This window comes from Marmota marmota, unplaced genomic scaffold (genome assembly GCF_001458135.2).
Source record: "Marmota marmota marmota unplaced genomic scaffold, marMar, whole genome shotgun sequence".
Classification (NCBI taxonomy): domain Eukaryota; kingdom Metazoa; phylum Chordata; class Mammalia; order Rodentia; family Sciuridae; genus Marmota; species Marmota marmota.
Window position 1 is genome coordinate 2,327,911 of NW_026000305.1, and position 13,948 is coordinate 2,341,858.

Genomic DNA, 13,948 nt, shown 5'->3' on the forward strand with positions numbered 1-13,948 from the left:
CAATTAAAAAAAAAAACTATAAATAAATAGAAAGAATACCAGAAGACCATAGAGTAGAGGAAGGGGAACAGGGGGAGTGAGAAGGGGAAGGAATGAGGAAGTACTGGGGACTAAAATGAAGCAAGTTACATTCCGTTCATGTATAATTATGTCAAAATGAACTCTGCTATTATGTATAATTATAATACATTAATAAAACATTTTAAAAGAATAGCACCTGTCTCAAAGTATCTATTAAATCAGAAAGACCAGCTATTCCCCTTCTCGGTCTATTCTCTAAAGACCTAAAAAGAGCATGCTACAGGGACACTGCTACATCGATGTTCATAGCAGCACAATTCACAATAGCAAGACTGTGGAACCAACCTAGANGATGGGTTCAGCTCCGGAAAAGTTAACGGTGGTCAGATGAGTTTCAACCCGTGAGCAGAAAACCCAATCTCAAACTTGGGTGCTCCTCAACTCGATTCCGTGATGCACGGGTCCCCTTGGGACACCGGGGTCATTGAACCCCGGAGTGAGATTCTTACAATGAGCCAGAAAGCAAAGCCAGCCACCCCTCCCACTCCACCAAAGCGGCCGATAGGATTAAGGTAATGATTTTTAAACCGAATCTCACTCCATCCCAGAAGACAACCCTGCCAGAAGAGCCATTTGGAAGGGGCCCAGATGAAATCTGCGATAAAGCCAGGAATTGTAATTCAGAGGCTCTAAATGAGGACACTCTAGTGTCATTTAGGCAAGTGGCTTTACAGGCACCGTGGGGCCGGGGTGGGGGCCTCCGATTGGGGATCTTCTGCTGCCTGGATTTTACTAAAACTGGAAGAAACGCAATGATTCCTCTGTTTGCATCTGGATGACATCATTTCCATAACATTTATTCCTAAATGATTTTGCAGCCAGCCCTGACATTTTGCTTACGGGATAAAAGAGCAATAGGCCCCCGATCTTTCAAAGAATGGAGCAGTCTGCAGATGTTGCTTGTCTTGACTCAAAAAGGATCCAGAGTAAACTGCAGCCGGTTTTTTTTTTTTTTTTTTTTTGATCCTTCTATCTCATTTTAGCCTTTTCTGCAATACTTCCAGTTTGGAATTGAGCACACCCTCACTGGAACAATCTACTTAACTATTGATTGCTCCAATTGTTAGAAAATAAATGCATTTCACAAGTACTTCCTGGCCAGAAAACCATGACAATCAGGGAAGTACCTCCTATGCTTCAGCAGCTCTAGGAGAATCCACAGCTGCACATCCCAAAGTTGCCAGTTAACTCAATTATCATTCAGTTGCAGAGATCTACAGAAGCAAATTCCTAAAGATAACTCTAAGCAGCCAACAGAGAACTTCACACATACACAATGGTCGTACAAACCTCAAAGGGCTTTACAAGGTGGTACCTCATGAGCACAAACTACAACCCATTTGTATTTGCCAAGATACAAATCCACTGACCTGAAACCTGTGCACTCTAGAGAAGGCAGCAGTCCTACCCTCCCCCCAGGCCACACAGCACTACATGAAACAGATTATATTTCCTCTACCTTTGACCACCATACCCTGCAAATTCTGAACTAGTACACAGAATACCCCATTATGAATTTGATAATGCTGAATACTTGAAGCTTTTCTTCAGGAGGCCACACAAGCCTGCACCCGCTAAGAGGGAAAAACTGGACTGCTGAGTCACAGGGACCCTCTCCACTGATCCAACAGAAAGTTGGTAGGTACCTAAACACAAGAACTGGCGGGGGGCTCCAAGAATGGTATCAGAGGTGAGCTGGTGTGATAACTACAGCCATACCCAGGGAAACATAGAGGTAAAGCTGAAGAGTAGTAGACATCTTCTAAAGGCCCCAAATACTGATGAAATTCAAACTAGGAAGACTAAATAAAATATTTCTTTATCTCAGCATGAATTATCTTAAATAGCTCTAACATCAATTTGACCTTACATATTGAAATTGATGGAGATCTTTATCAATATTCTCTATGAATATTGACATCCTATCAATATTCAATGTGGAAGATCAATACTTTTCATAATTCAATACTTTTCATATTGAATTGATAGATATTCTATTATTTGCTATTGTACCCTCAATCCATTTTATTGAATTTCTTCAAATATTTTAAAGCTTTAACTGGAATCATTCTCTTTATTTTCATAGCTCAGGTTTACACTTATTCCTCTTTTGCATTACTTGCTTCTGCCTCAAATGCATCCACCCATCTTTTTGTTCTTTTTACCTACATTCGTATTATTCTTTTCTCTTTCTTTTTTGTTCCTTTGTCTAAATTTTCTCACCTTTTTAGCCCCTATGTAGTATAATAATAATTCATATATCTTTATAATAACTAATATTTCAACCTATTCCAGAAAATTCCTTCAATTTTATAACGAGATTATAAGAACTGTAGAGAACATTTTTAAAAACTTCCCCCCCTAAGTTTTACTAGTAAGCAGCTCTGCTATGCAATCATTTCAGTTAATAGGGCTCAGTATCTTCTCTGAATGCTTTGATGATACTGGGAACACAAGAAGATATACATGGAGTGGGATATTTGAGAGGGAACACTCCCAACTTTATTCTATGAAGCCAGTATAACCCTGATACCAAAAGCAGATAAAGACACATCAAGGAAAGATAACTTCAGACCAATATCCCTGATGAACATTGACACAAAAGTCCTTAATAAAATTTTGGCAAACCACATTCAAAAGATAGTACACCATGATCCAGTGAGTTTCACCCCAAAGATCCAAGGTTGGTTCAACATATGCAAATCAATAAATGCAATTCTCCACACAGAGTTAAAGACAAGAATCACATGATTATCTTAATAGATGCAGAAAAAGAATTTGACAAAATTCAGCACTCATTCATGATAAAATGCTTGAAAATCTAGAGATAGAGGGAACTTACCTCAACATTGTAAACACTATGATGCCAGTGGCATCACAATACTTAATTTCAAATTGTACTACAGAGCTAGAGTAACAAAAACAGTGTGGTATTGGTGTAAACGTAGATATAAAGACCAATGGAATAGGAAAGAAGATACAGAGACAAATCCACATAGGTACAGTCACCTGATACTTGACAATGGTCCCCAAAGCATAGACTGGAAGAAGGAGAGCCTTATATATCTTTTGAAAAAGTGGTGTTGGGGGGGTGCTGGGGTTGTGGCTCAGTGGTAGAGTGCTTGCCTAACACATGTGAGGCCTTGGGTTCGATCCTCAGCACCACATAAAAATAAATAAAATAAAGGTTTTGTATACATCTACAACTAAAAAAATAAAATATTGTTTTAAAAAGAAAATGTGGTGCCAGGAAAACTGGATATCCATATGTAGAAGTCTGAATCTAGATCCCTAACTTTACCTCTGCATGAAAGTCAACTCAAACTGGATCAAAGACCTATGAAATAGATAAGAAACTTCGTAACTGCTAGAAGAAAATACAGGTTCAACAATCCAACATATTTGTGCAGGCATTGACTTCATTTACAGGACCCTTAAGCTCAAAAAATAAAACCAAGAATCAATAATTTAATGTGACAACATTAAATTACAAAGCTTTATGCACAGCAAAGGAAACAAGAGAGGCTATAGAATGGGACACCTTTGTGTGCTCCTTCTCAGATAGGGGATTATTATGCAGAATTTATGAAGAACTAAAAACATAAAAAAAAATTGATAAATGGGCAAAGAAACTTAGCAGACACTTCTCAAAAGAAGAAATAAAAATGGCCAACAAGTATATGAAAAAATGTTCACCAACCCTAGAAATCAGGGAAATTCAAAATAAAACTATGCTAAGATTTTATCTCACTCCAGTTGAAATGGCAATCATCAAGAATACAAAGTATAACAAATGATGGCTAGGATGTGCATTAAAAGTTTCACTCATATAGTGTTGGTGGGACTGCAAACTAGTAGAACCACTTTGTAAAGTAGTGGCTGTTCTACTCTTCCTCAAAAGAAACGTGGTACATATACACAATGAAATATTACTCAACATTAAAAGAGAATAAAATGGATGGATTTGGAGAATATCATGCTAAGTGAAGGAAGCCAACCCCTCAAAACCAAAGGAAGGCCAAATGTTCTCTCTGATAAGTGGATGCTGATCAATAATGGGGGAGGGTTGTGGGGAGAATAGAGGAAATTTGGTTGGATGAAGGGGTTGGGGCATGAGGGCAGGAACGATGGTGGAATGAGATGAACACCATTACCCTAGGTACATGTATGACTGCATATGGTATGACTCTACATTGTTACAACCAGAGTAATGAAAAGTTGTGCTCCATTAGTTTAAAATGAATCAAAAATGCATTCTGCTATCATGTATAACTAATTAGAACAAATGAAAAAAAGAAAAAAGAATTATGAATTAAATAGGTACATGAAAGAAATGATAAAATTTAAATATGAACTCCTTATATATAAAAGAGATTTTATATGCCACGAAATACAACACATTTAAAGATAAAAAAGACTAAAAATGGAACCATCATGTGACCCAGATATCCCACTCCTTGGTATTTATCCAAAAGAACTAAATTAGCATACTATAATGATACAAGCATATCAGTATTTATAGCAGCATAATTCACAATAGCCAAGTTATGGAACAAGCTCAGTGCCTGCCAACAGATGACTAGATAAAGAAAGTGTGATACACACACACACACACACACACAATGGAGCTTTACTTAGCCATAAGGAGTACTGAACGTACAGCACGAGCTGGTGAATTAATGGAACTGGAGAACATCATGCTAAGTGAAATAAGTCAGATTCATAAAGTAAAGGGTCAAATGTTTTCTTGTATATGCAGAAGTTAGAGCAAAATAAGGGGAAATTGGATGGATCCCATGAAAATAGAAGGGAGGTCAGTGAAGTAGAGGAAGGGGATAGAAGGCAAGGGAGGAGGTATGGAAAATGGGAGGAAGTGCAGAATGAAATTGACCACATCATGCTATGTTCATATGTGAATATACCACAGTGAATTTAACCTCTATGTATATTTATAAAGCACCCATTCAAAAAACTATAAATAAATAGAAGAAATAGTAAAGTAGAGGAAGGGGAACAGAAGAAGGGAAGAAAGTGGGGAGAAGAGAAGTGCTGGGGAATGAAATGAAGCAAATTTTTTTCTGTTCATGTTTTATTATGTCAACATTAGTGCCAATACCATAACTATAATGTACTAATAAAAACCTTTTAAAAGTTTTATTCACATAGGTATTATAAATTTATTATTAAGTATATTCTTAGTTATTTCATCATTTTTTCTAATAAAAATTGTATTTACTTAGAAGCATTCAGAATGTCAATAATTTTTTTTGTGATTAGAATTGTATTCAGTTAACAGGACAACAATTATTTCAGATAAGCTGCATCAGAGACTACTGAAGATGAAAAACTATCATTCCCACATATAACTAATTTATGCTGTGCACCAACAAGAATATACTTTAATTTAATGATTTCCATGCCAGTTTACAACCCCCATACTGTACCAGGCAAGGTTATTGAGAATACCACTAGTTAATGTGGCAATCTAAAGACACATTCGGTAGTGTGTTAACTATACAAAAAAATACACCGTACAGTTTAAAAACAAAACTTAAATAGCCTTTCATTTCAAATTTTTATTTAAAAGGAGTGACTTTTGTACAGGGGGGTTAAATGCTTTATAGGAAAGAAAAAAAAACTGCACTAGAACCAATTCACTCATCATCTTCTTCATCTTCTTCTTCCTGCTCATCCTCTTCATCTTCCTCATCTTCCTTCTCTCCCTTCTTTTTCTTGCTTTTGTCAGTGTTGAAAACTCCCTTTTTTTGCTTCATCAGGTTTTCCTTTAGCTCAATAGGCAGCAATATCTTTTTTTCTTTTTTTATGATTTTATTCTTATAATTTTATTAATAATACATAAGTGGTTAATGGATGGGCATCACCAACTTGACTGACCAAAATAACTATCCTGTGGAAAAAGTATTTTCTATATTATCCAACTTACCCATGATTGTTCATAAGCTGGTTAAAATGTCATCTTTGACCCAAGTTTACACAATAAATATATCTAACTTTTATAATCAACCATTATATCTTTAAAAAAAAACAAGCAAATAAACAAGTCACATTTCTTCAGCTTTTTAAAAAATATTTATTTTTTAGTTGTAGTTGGACACAATACCTTTATTTCACTTATTTATTTATATGTGGTGCTGAGGATCAAACCCAGGCTCCTGCACATGCCAGGCGAGTGCTGTACCATTGAGCCACAACCCTAGCCCCTGCATTTCTTCAGCTTTTAAAACACTTGCCTGTGTTGCTTGTTGGGACTGACAAAGAAATATGAGATAAAAATTTCTGTGAAATTGTCATCATCAATGTTTTTCCATTGGGCAGGACTTATACTGATATAACAAAAATACATTTTAAAGAGTAATGGAAAAAACCTTGTTTATTTCTTCAATTTCTTACCCCTTAAATGTCTACATTAATAAATCTTAGAATCTATGTGAAACATCTTAACATGTGAATTATGCAATATTCACCAGAGCAAAGGGCAGATCAAGAGCCAAGGGCTTGGAAAGCTGGGAAACTCTAGGCAGTCCTCTCTTTCTTTCTCTGTTTTATTCACCTGGATACAAGTACATATGCCTGGAAACAAAAGACAGAACCTTGCAGTATTTCCACAATGATAATAATTAGCTTCCCCTGCAAATAAAAGTAGCCATACAGCCTAAGTCCAGCTGGGGCAAGCAGTCACTGGAATGTGAGCAGCAGCCCTTGGCTCTGTCTCGCGTTGTGGCAGAGGTGGTTATCTCCACCGTTGTGCTGCCCAGGGGTTGGCAGTGGACGAACTCATATGCAGCATGGTTTGGTCCAGTATTTACAATGCATTTCAGTGAGTCATCTGTTCCACTGCACATTCCCATTAAATGACGTCCAGGGCTTCACTAGATCATCACCCTGACTTGCTTGGCCTGGCACAAACTCCCGACAATCAATCAGCCAAGAGGAGACTGTTTGTGGCACACTTCTGGGAGGAGAGCCCAGGATTGACTATTTTTCTGGTTCTATATTTTGCTCATTTTCTCATTCACAACTTCTGCTTCTGTGCTGTTGTTTAAGGCCTCTAAAATGAGATTAAGGTATGTGGTGAGAGCCTGAACTTGGTGAAATCCAGCAATTAGGGAAACCAGCCAAAAAAACCTTCCTCATCCATCTTTCTCCAAAGAAATAAGTCACACTCCAAGTTTTCTATATTGAAGTAATATTCAACTTGATGCTCAATATACACTTTAAGCAATGATTCTTCCACAGGATACACTGTACACCTGTACCATCATCATAGTAATACATCATATTGGTGTTAATTTCTATTTTGAAATGGCTGATCCTTCCTTTCACCATATTGTCAGTACCATACAAATAATCAAAATTCACTGGAAGGTTTCCTCTGCCTTGTCCTCTTCCTTGGCCTCTGAAGGAACCTAGGATATCACCCCCCTTCACTCCTTACACTGGATACTTCATCCTGATCATCTCTTTATTCTCTGTCTCCAACTTTATGTTTTGTTTCTCCTGTTATTATGGGATGATTTATTTGCTTTAGTGACATCGACAGCTGTTCCAGGATACAGGTCTCTCATGACTCTCTGGCCTTACATCATCTAAGTGCAGTGGTACCCACTTGTGTTTATTGGCTCTCTTTTGTTGACTGTTTGACTGGGCCTCATCCTCAGTGACATTTTCAACAAGACTGTCTAATTTTGTTTCCCAGTTTTCTTTGCTCTCACCATTACTCCTCTTTACACCTTCTCTTCTTTTTCTTTCCTAATTTGTGGCTTCTTATTTCCTTGCCTGACAACACTCTGAGACTGCAGAAAGTTTTTATCCAGTACTCACTAATTCTCTTGGTGTTGGCCAGTTTACCACATTGCTGAAATCACTGGCCTTATTGGGTTTCCTTTTCTTGCTTTTATTATTTTGGGGGAACTGAGCTTTGCTGCTGCCTCACTGAGCACACGGCAGCCAACTAAACAATATCCTTTTCATATTTTTCCTTCAGCTTGGCAGCTTTCTTTTCATAAGGCTGCTTATCATCTGCAGCAGTGTTATTTCATATCTCTCCCAGTTTCTTTACAACATTATTAATGGATAGGCCAGGATGTTCTCCTTTCATTTTGGGACAATTCTAAGAACAACAAGAAGAAGGCATTGGAGACCTCTTGAGTACATTGGGATCCTCGAACTTCTTTTTTGATTCCCCTTTAGTAGGTATACAGCTTTTAATTTCTCTTTCTTAATGGGCCTTGTTCGCCTTTGCCATGTCTTCAAGTTTTCCTTTCTCTTTAGCAAACATGGTCTTCCACATTTCTGAGAACTTCTTAGAAAACTCTGAGAAGTTGACTGAAGCATCTGGGTGCTTCTTCTTGTGCTCCTCCCGGCAAGTTTGCACAAAGAATGCATATGATAACATTTTGCCTCTAGGCTTCTTAGGGTCTCCTTTGCTCGAGTTTAGTTGTTTTTTTCCTCATCAAGTCACAGAGTTGCCCAGTGCCCATCAGGTCACTATTTCATCATTTTTACTGCTATTAATGAATGGAGTAGTTTCTATTTTTTAACTTATTTTTGTATATGTCAAACCTAGTAATTCTATACATGATTGTATTGATTTTTCTACATACATGATTTTACTACCCACAAGTAATGATAGTTTTGACTTCATCTATCTAATTACTTAAGTTTAATGTCTTTATTTTGCCTAATTGTATTGGTTGATACCAAAAATCATGTTAGATAATAATGGTGTGTGGTGAGCATCCTTGTCTTGGTCCTTACTTTAGAGAGATCATGTCTATGTTTTTTATGAACTTTGAGAATTTTAGAGTTGAGAAAGATACATTTTATTAAGTCAAGGAAGCATTTATCCATTTTTCTTTTATCAAGTGCCTCCTTCCATGAATGTATATTAATTTTTGTCAATACCTTTTTGATATTTGTTGGGATAATAATAAAACTTTTCACCTCATCTATTAACATGAAGAATCATATAGACTTTCATTTCTGGAATAATACTATTTAGTCATGACAAGTTACTGTTTATGTGCCACTAGATACTGGTAGCTAATATTTTATTCAGGATTTAGCATGTATACTCATTGAAGAGTTGAAGAGACTGGTCTACAGATGTATTTATTTATTTATTTATTTATTTATTGGTTCTTTGATTTATACATGACAGAAGAGTCCATTTTGACAAAATTACAGTTTTATTTTTAAATGCATTTTTTTTTGTTTTTGTACTAATGCTATAGTCATTTCATTAAAAATTCAGAAGTTACATTCTTTTTGATCTGAAACAGTTTAAATATCATTAGAATTCCTCCGTGAAATTGCTAGCCTAGTGCTATATTTTTGTGTGTGTGCATGTGTGTGTATAGTTCCAGAAAAATCAGTCTGTTAAATTCACTGTGTTTTCAGAGGACAATTATTTAAGTCATTTTTTAAAGTTTATCTGTATAGAGTTGAGCAACATTGTCTCTTATGCTTCTTTTCATTTTTGAAGTTCTTTCCCTTATCGTGTATATTTGAAGAAAGCAAAGGATTTTTAATTTGAAATTTAAAAAAAAAATGGAAAATTTGAAATAAGAGGGACAAAAGCACTTATACTGATCTACCTAAAAAAAAAATGTGGTTAGCATCTTGGTAAATTTATGCTGTTGTTTTTATATACTTTAGGAAAAATGATAGTTGTTTGTGATCTTTTAGCATTTACAGTTTCATATTTTCCTATTTTTTACTTGATTAGGTGTTGTTTTAAAGTGACTTTGGAGGGGCTGGGGATGTGGCTCAAGTGGTAGCGCGCTCGCCTGGCATGCGTGCAGCCCGGGTTCGACCCTCAGCACCACATACAAACAAAGATGCTGTGTCCGCCGAAAACTAAAAAATAAATATTAAAAAAAAATTCTCTCTCTCTCTCTCTCCCTCCCTCTCTCTTAAAAAAAATAAAATAAAGTGCCTTTGGAGCTGAATGTTCTATCTGACATGCGGATGCTGACTCACAATAGGTGGGGTGGGGAGTGGAGGGTTCACTGATTAGACAGGCTGGAGTTTGGGGAAGAGAGGAAAATGGGAATGGGTAAGAAAGTAGAAAGAATCAGACATAACTTTTCTATGCTCATATATGAACACACGATCAGGGCAATTCCAATTCATGTACAACCACAAAAATGAGAGATTATACTCCATGTATATATGATATGTTGAAATACATTCTACTGTCATGTATAACTAAAAAGAACAAATATAATTTTTTAAAATAAAGTGCCTTTTTGTGAAACAAATCAGTTAAAATTTGATGAAAATCAGAATAATCTGATATTGGTGGTACAATCCTGTAAATAACTTGGCCCAGATTCTTTAACTACCCATTTTCTGCTTTGGGATTTTCAAAGAGGCCTTTCCTCAAAAATGAAGATGGACAACATAAAAGCTAATCACTGCCATCTACTGGTGAACTTAGAGAATTTCAGTCAGTGAAATGGGAATGGGCAAGACAGTAGAAAGTGGGTGATTATTGTTTGTAAAAACATAATTTATAAAATAATTCCAGAACGTTTGTGGGACATCATGACCTTAACTAACATGGGAAGAAGAGTAAGAAAAAAATTAAGGAAGGTTAGAACTTTAGCCACATTATAATGATCTTTCTCTTAGCTTTCTTTTCAATATAGATGTTTAGCTTATACATATACAAAACTAATCTAATCTAGCTGCTTCAAAACCAGCTAATACTTCTGTAACCAAGGGTGTTACACTTACCACCATCTATTGTGCTGCACAATATAAGTAATATAATGACAGTAGTTTAACATAAGGTGGCAGTTGAAAGTATTATTTTAATTATTTTTACATTGATTTTTTAGTTATAGGTGGACATAATATCTTTATTTTATTTTTATGTGGTGTTGAGGATTGAACCCGGTGTCTCACGCATGGTAGGCAAGCGCTCTACCTCTGAGCCACAACCCCAGCCCCTTAATTATTTGTATTGTTGATTCATGTGTTTATGTATTTATTTTGTGTAATACACTCTTATACAAGTGCTAATTTACGACAGTCAGTCTTAGGGCACATAAAACAGAAGAAGAGATAAAATACTGGCAGAACATTTGGGGCACAGGATAAAGGGAAAACATTTCCCTTTCATTCTATTATGCATATTATGTGAACTCCTTTAGCAACACATTGCTTTCCTCCTAAACTCTAAAGATGGGTGGGAAGTACCATTATTTCAATGCTAAAATTGAAACTTGGTGGGGTTAAGAACATACAGGTAGTAAATGTTGGAGTTCCTCTTCTCTTCTCACTGAATATTCTCTCCCTATATAATCTCCTTCTCTCTCAACTGTATGCCAGAGACTCAAAACTCTTCTGTTGGCCAACTTCTCATTATCTGTTATCTATGAACTAAACTTTAGCAGTGCAGCCCATTCCAGAAATATCCTAGAAATTTCATAGTATACAAGCCAGAACAGACATCCTCCTGCTTGTGAAGATTAGAATCACGAAATGCTGCACATGTTTATCTGCAGCAAAATTCTCAGGCCACAGAATTTCTCAGGATAGGGCAGGCTTTTTTGCCTTTACAAAATCTGACTGATGTAACATAGAGGATACTTAATGATTTTAGTTTCCTAGTATGAAAACAATGAATAAAACTAGCCAGTTGAATAAGGTAGCTCAACTTTCTTGACACAGGCTGCTCTAGGTTATCATGCTTGGAAGCACCACTACATAGTGCCAAGCCACACCAAGGAATTCCTTCAAATTTCAGTTAAGTATTGACAACCAACATCTCTAACCCAATGTGGAAAAATACTTCCTAGGAAAGGAAATAAGGAGATGATATACCAGTACCTGGATTTCCTTGTAATGGGGTAGCTTGGCTGCTTCATGGTCTTACATGCACTGAATTCAGGACCACAAATATTCTGTCTGGTACTAAATATTGCATAGTAGTGGAATTCCACTTCCAGCCACTCAAATATAGTTTTCAGGGTTTGGTCAAATGTGGACAGTCTAAGACCACATCTGATTAAAAGTTTCTAGAAGCCAGATATAATGATTAGATAAATATATCATTAGGTAAATGAAAGACCCAATAGTCTATCAGTTCATTTGACATCATTCAATTATTACTGAGAGACAGTAGGTTTTTCTTTCAGGTTATTAAAAAAATCACTGTATACTCAAATTAAGATATGTTTCAAGGCTCTTTTACAGATGTTGCTGTTCCTGCCATTATTATTTTTGATCCAGAAATGGGTAATGATGGTCTACAGCCATCTGATCCTTGAAAAAGGTACCAAAAACATATTTTGGAGAACAGACAGCCTTTTAAACAAATGGTGCTAGGAAAACTGGTTCTCCATATGTAGAAGATTGAAACTAGACTCAAACTGGATGAAAGACATAGGAATTAGAACAAACTATGCAACTCCTAGAAGAAAACATACGGTAAACCCTCCAGCATATAGGCACAGGCAATGACTTCTCAATAGAACCCCTAAAGCTCAGGAAAACATGCCAAGTGATAATAAATGGGATGGCATTGATTAAAATGTTTCTGCATATTAAAGAATTAGAAATATGAAGAGAGAATCCAGAGAATGGGAGAAAATATTTACTTACTATCCTTCTGACAGAATTAATATCTAGTATATATAAAGAAATCAAATAATTTTAAACCAAAAAATCAGATAACTCAATTAATAAATGAGTAAATGAATTAAACAGGCATTTCTCAAAATAAGAACTACAAATGTCCAAGAAATATATAAGAAAATGTTCAACATAATTAGCAAATAGGATATACAAACCAAACACTACAATTTTGTCTCCTACCAATCAGAATGGCAGTCATCAAGATTCCAAAAAATAATAAGTGGTGGAGAGGATATAGAGAAAAATGAATATTTTACACTGACAGTTGGATTATAAATTAGTATAACCATTATGGAAATCAGTATAGAGGTTCTCCAAAATATAAGGTATGGAACCACCGTATGACCCAGCTATACCACTCCTCAGGATTTATCCTAAAGAATTAAAATTATCATGCTAGAGTGATACAATCATACCCATGTTTATAGCAGCACAATTCAACTATAAACAAGCTATGGAAGAATCCATCAACAGATGATGGATAAAGAAAATGTGATTATATATATATATATATATATATATATATATATATATATATACACACACACACACACACACACACACAAGAGTTTTATTCAGTCATAAATAAAAATGAAATTATGTCATTTTTCAGGAAAATGGATGAAACTAGAAAATATCATGTTAAGCGAAATATGTCAAACACAGAATGGGAAGGGTTGTATTTTTTCTCTCATATGAAGATGCTAGAGAGGAAAACGGTAATGAAAGTTGGGGGAAAATCCCATGAAAATCAAAGGGAGTTCAGCAGAGAAACATAATTAAAGGTGGAAGGTAGGGAGGGATTGGGAAGTTTTGGGGAGTGATATTGATCAAATTATATTCTTATATTTTGTGCATGGATGAATATGGCACAAATCACATCATATGTACAACTATATATAATGCACCAATAAAAAATGTGAGGAAAAATAGATGGGTAATGATGGGGTCAAAGATCTACAATAAGAAGAGACTGAAGACCAAGGAGATAATGGCTATTACTAGACTGTTCATATGCCTCCCTACATGGAGTTCAATAACTATTCTCCCGGGGGAAATCACCTATCAGCAACTATTTTCAGACAGGCTTTGATAAAATAATCTATGGGGCTTGCCAAACTAGTTCTTGCTTAATAAGGCTGCCTTTTGTTCCTAGGCCTGCCATACCTTGGATCTGGAGTCAGATGTCTGCCATCTTCTT

At 35.9% G+C, this 13,948-nt stretch overlaps 2 pseudogenes; both read right to left on the reverse strand.

Moving 5' to 3' along the window:
• Positions 1-5,643: 5,643 nt before the first annotated feature.
• On the reverse strand, positions 5,644-13,167 carry LOC107156035 (annotated as a pseudogene).
• On the reverse strand, positions 6,925-7,995 carry LOC107156028 (annotated as a pseudogene).
• Positions 13,168-13,948: the final 781 nt, after the last annotated feature.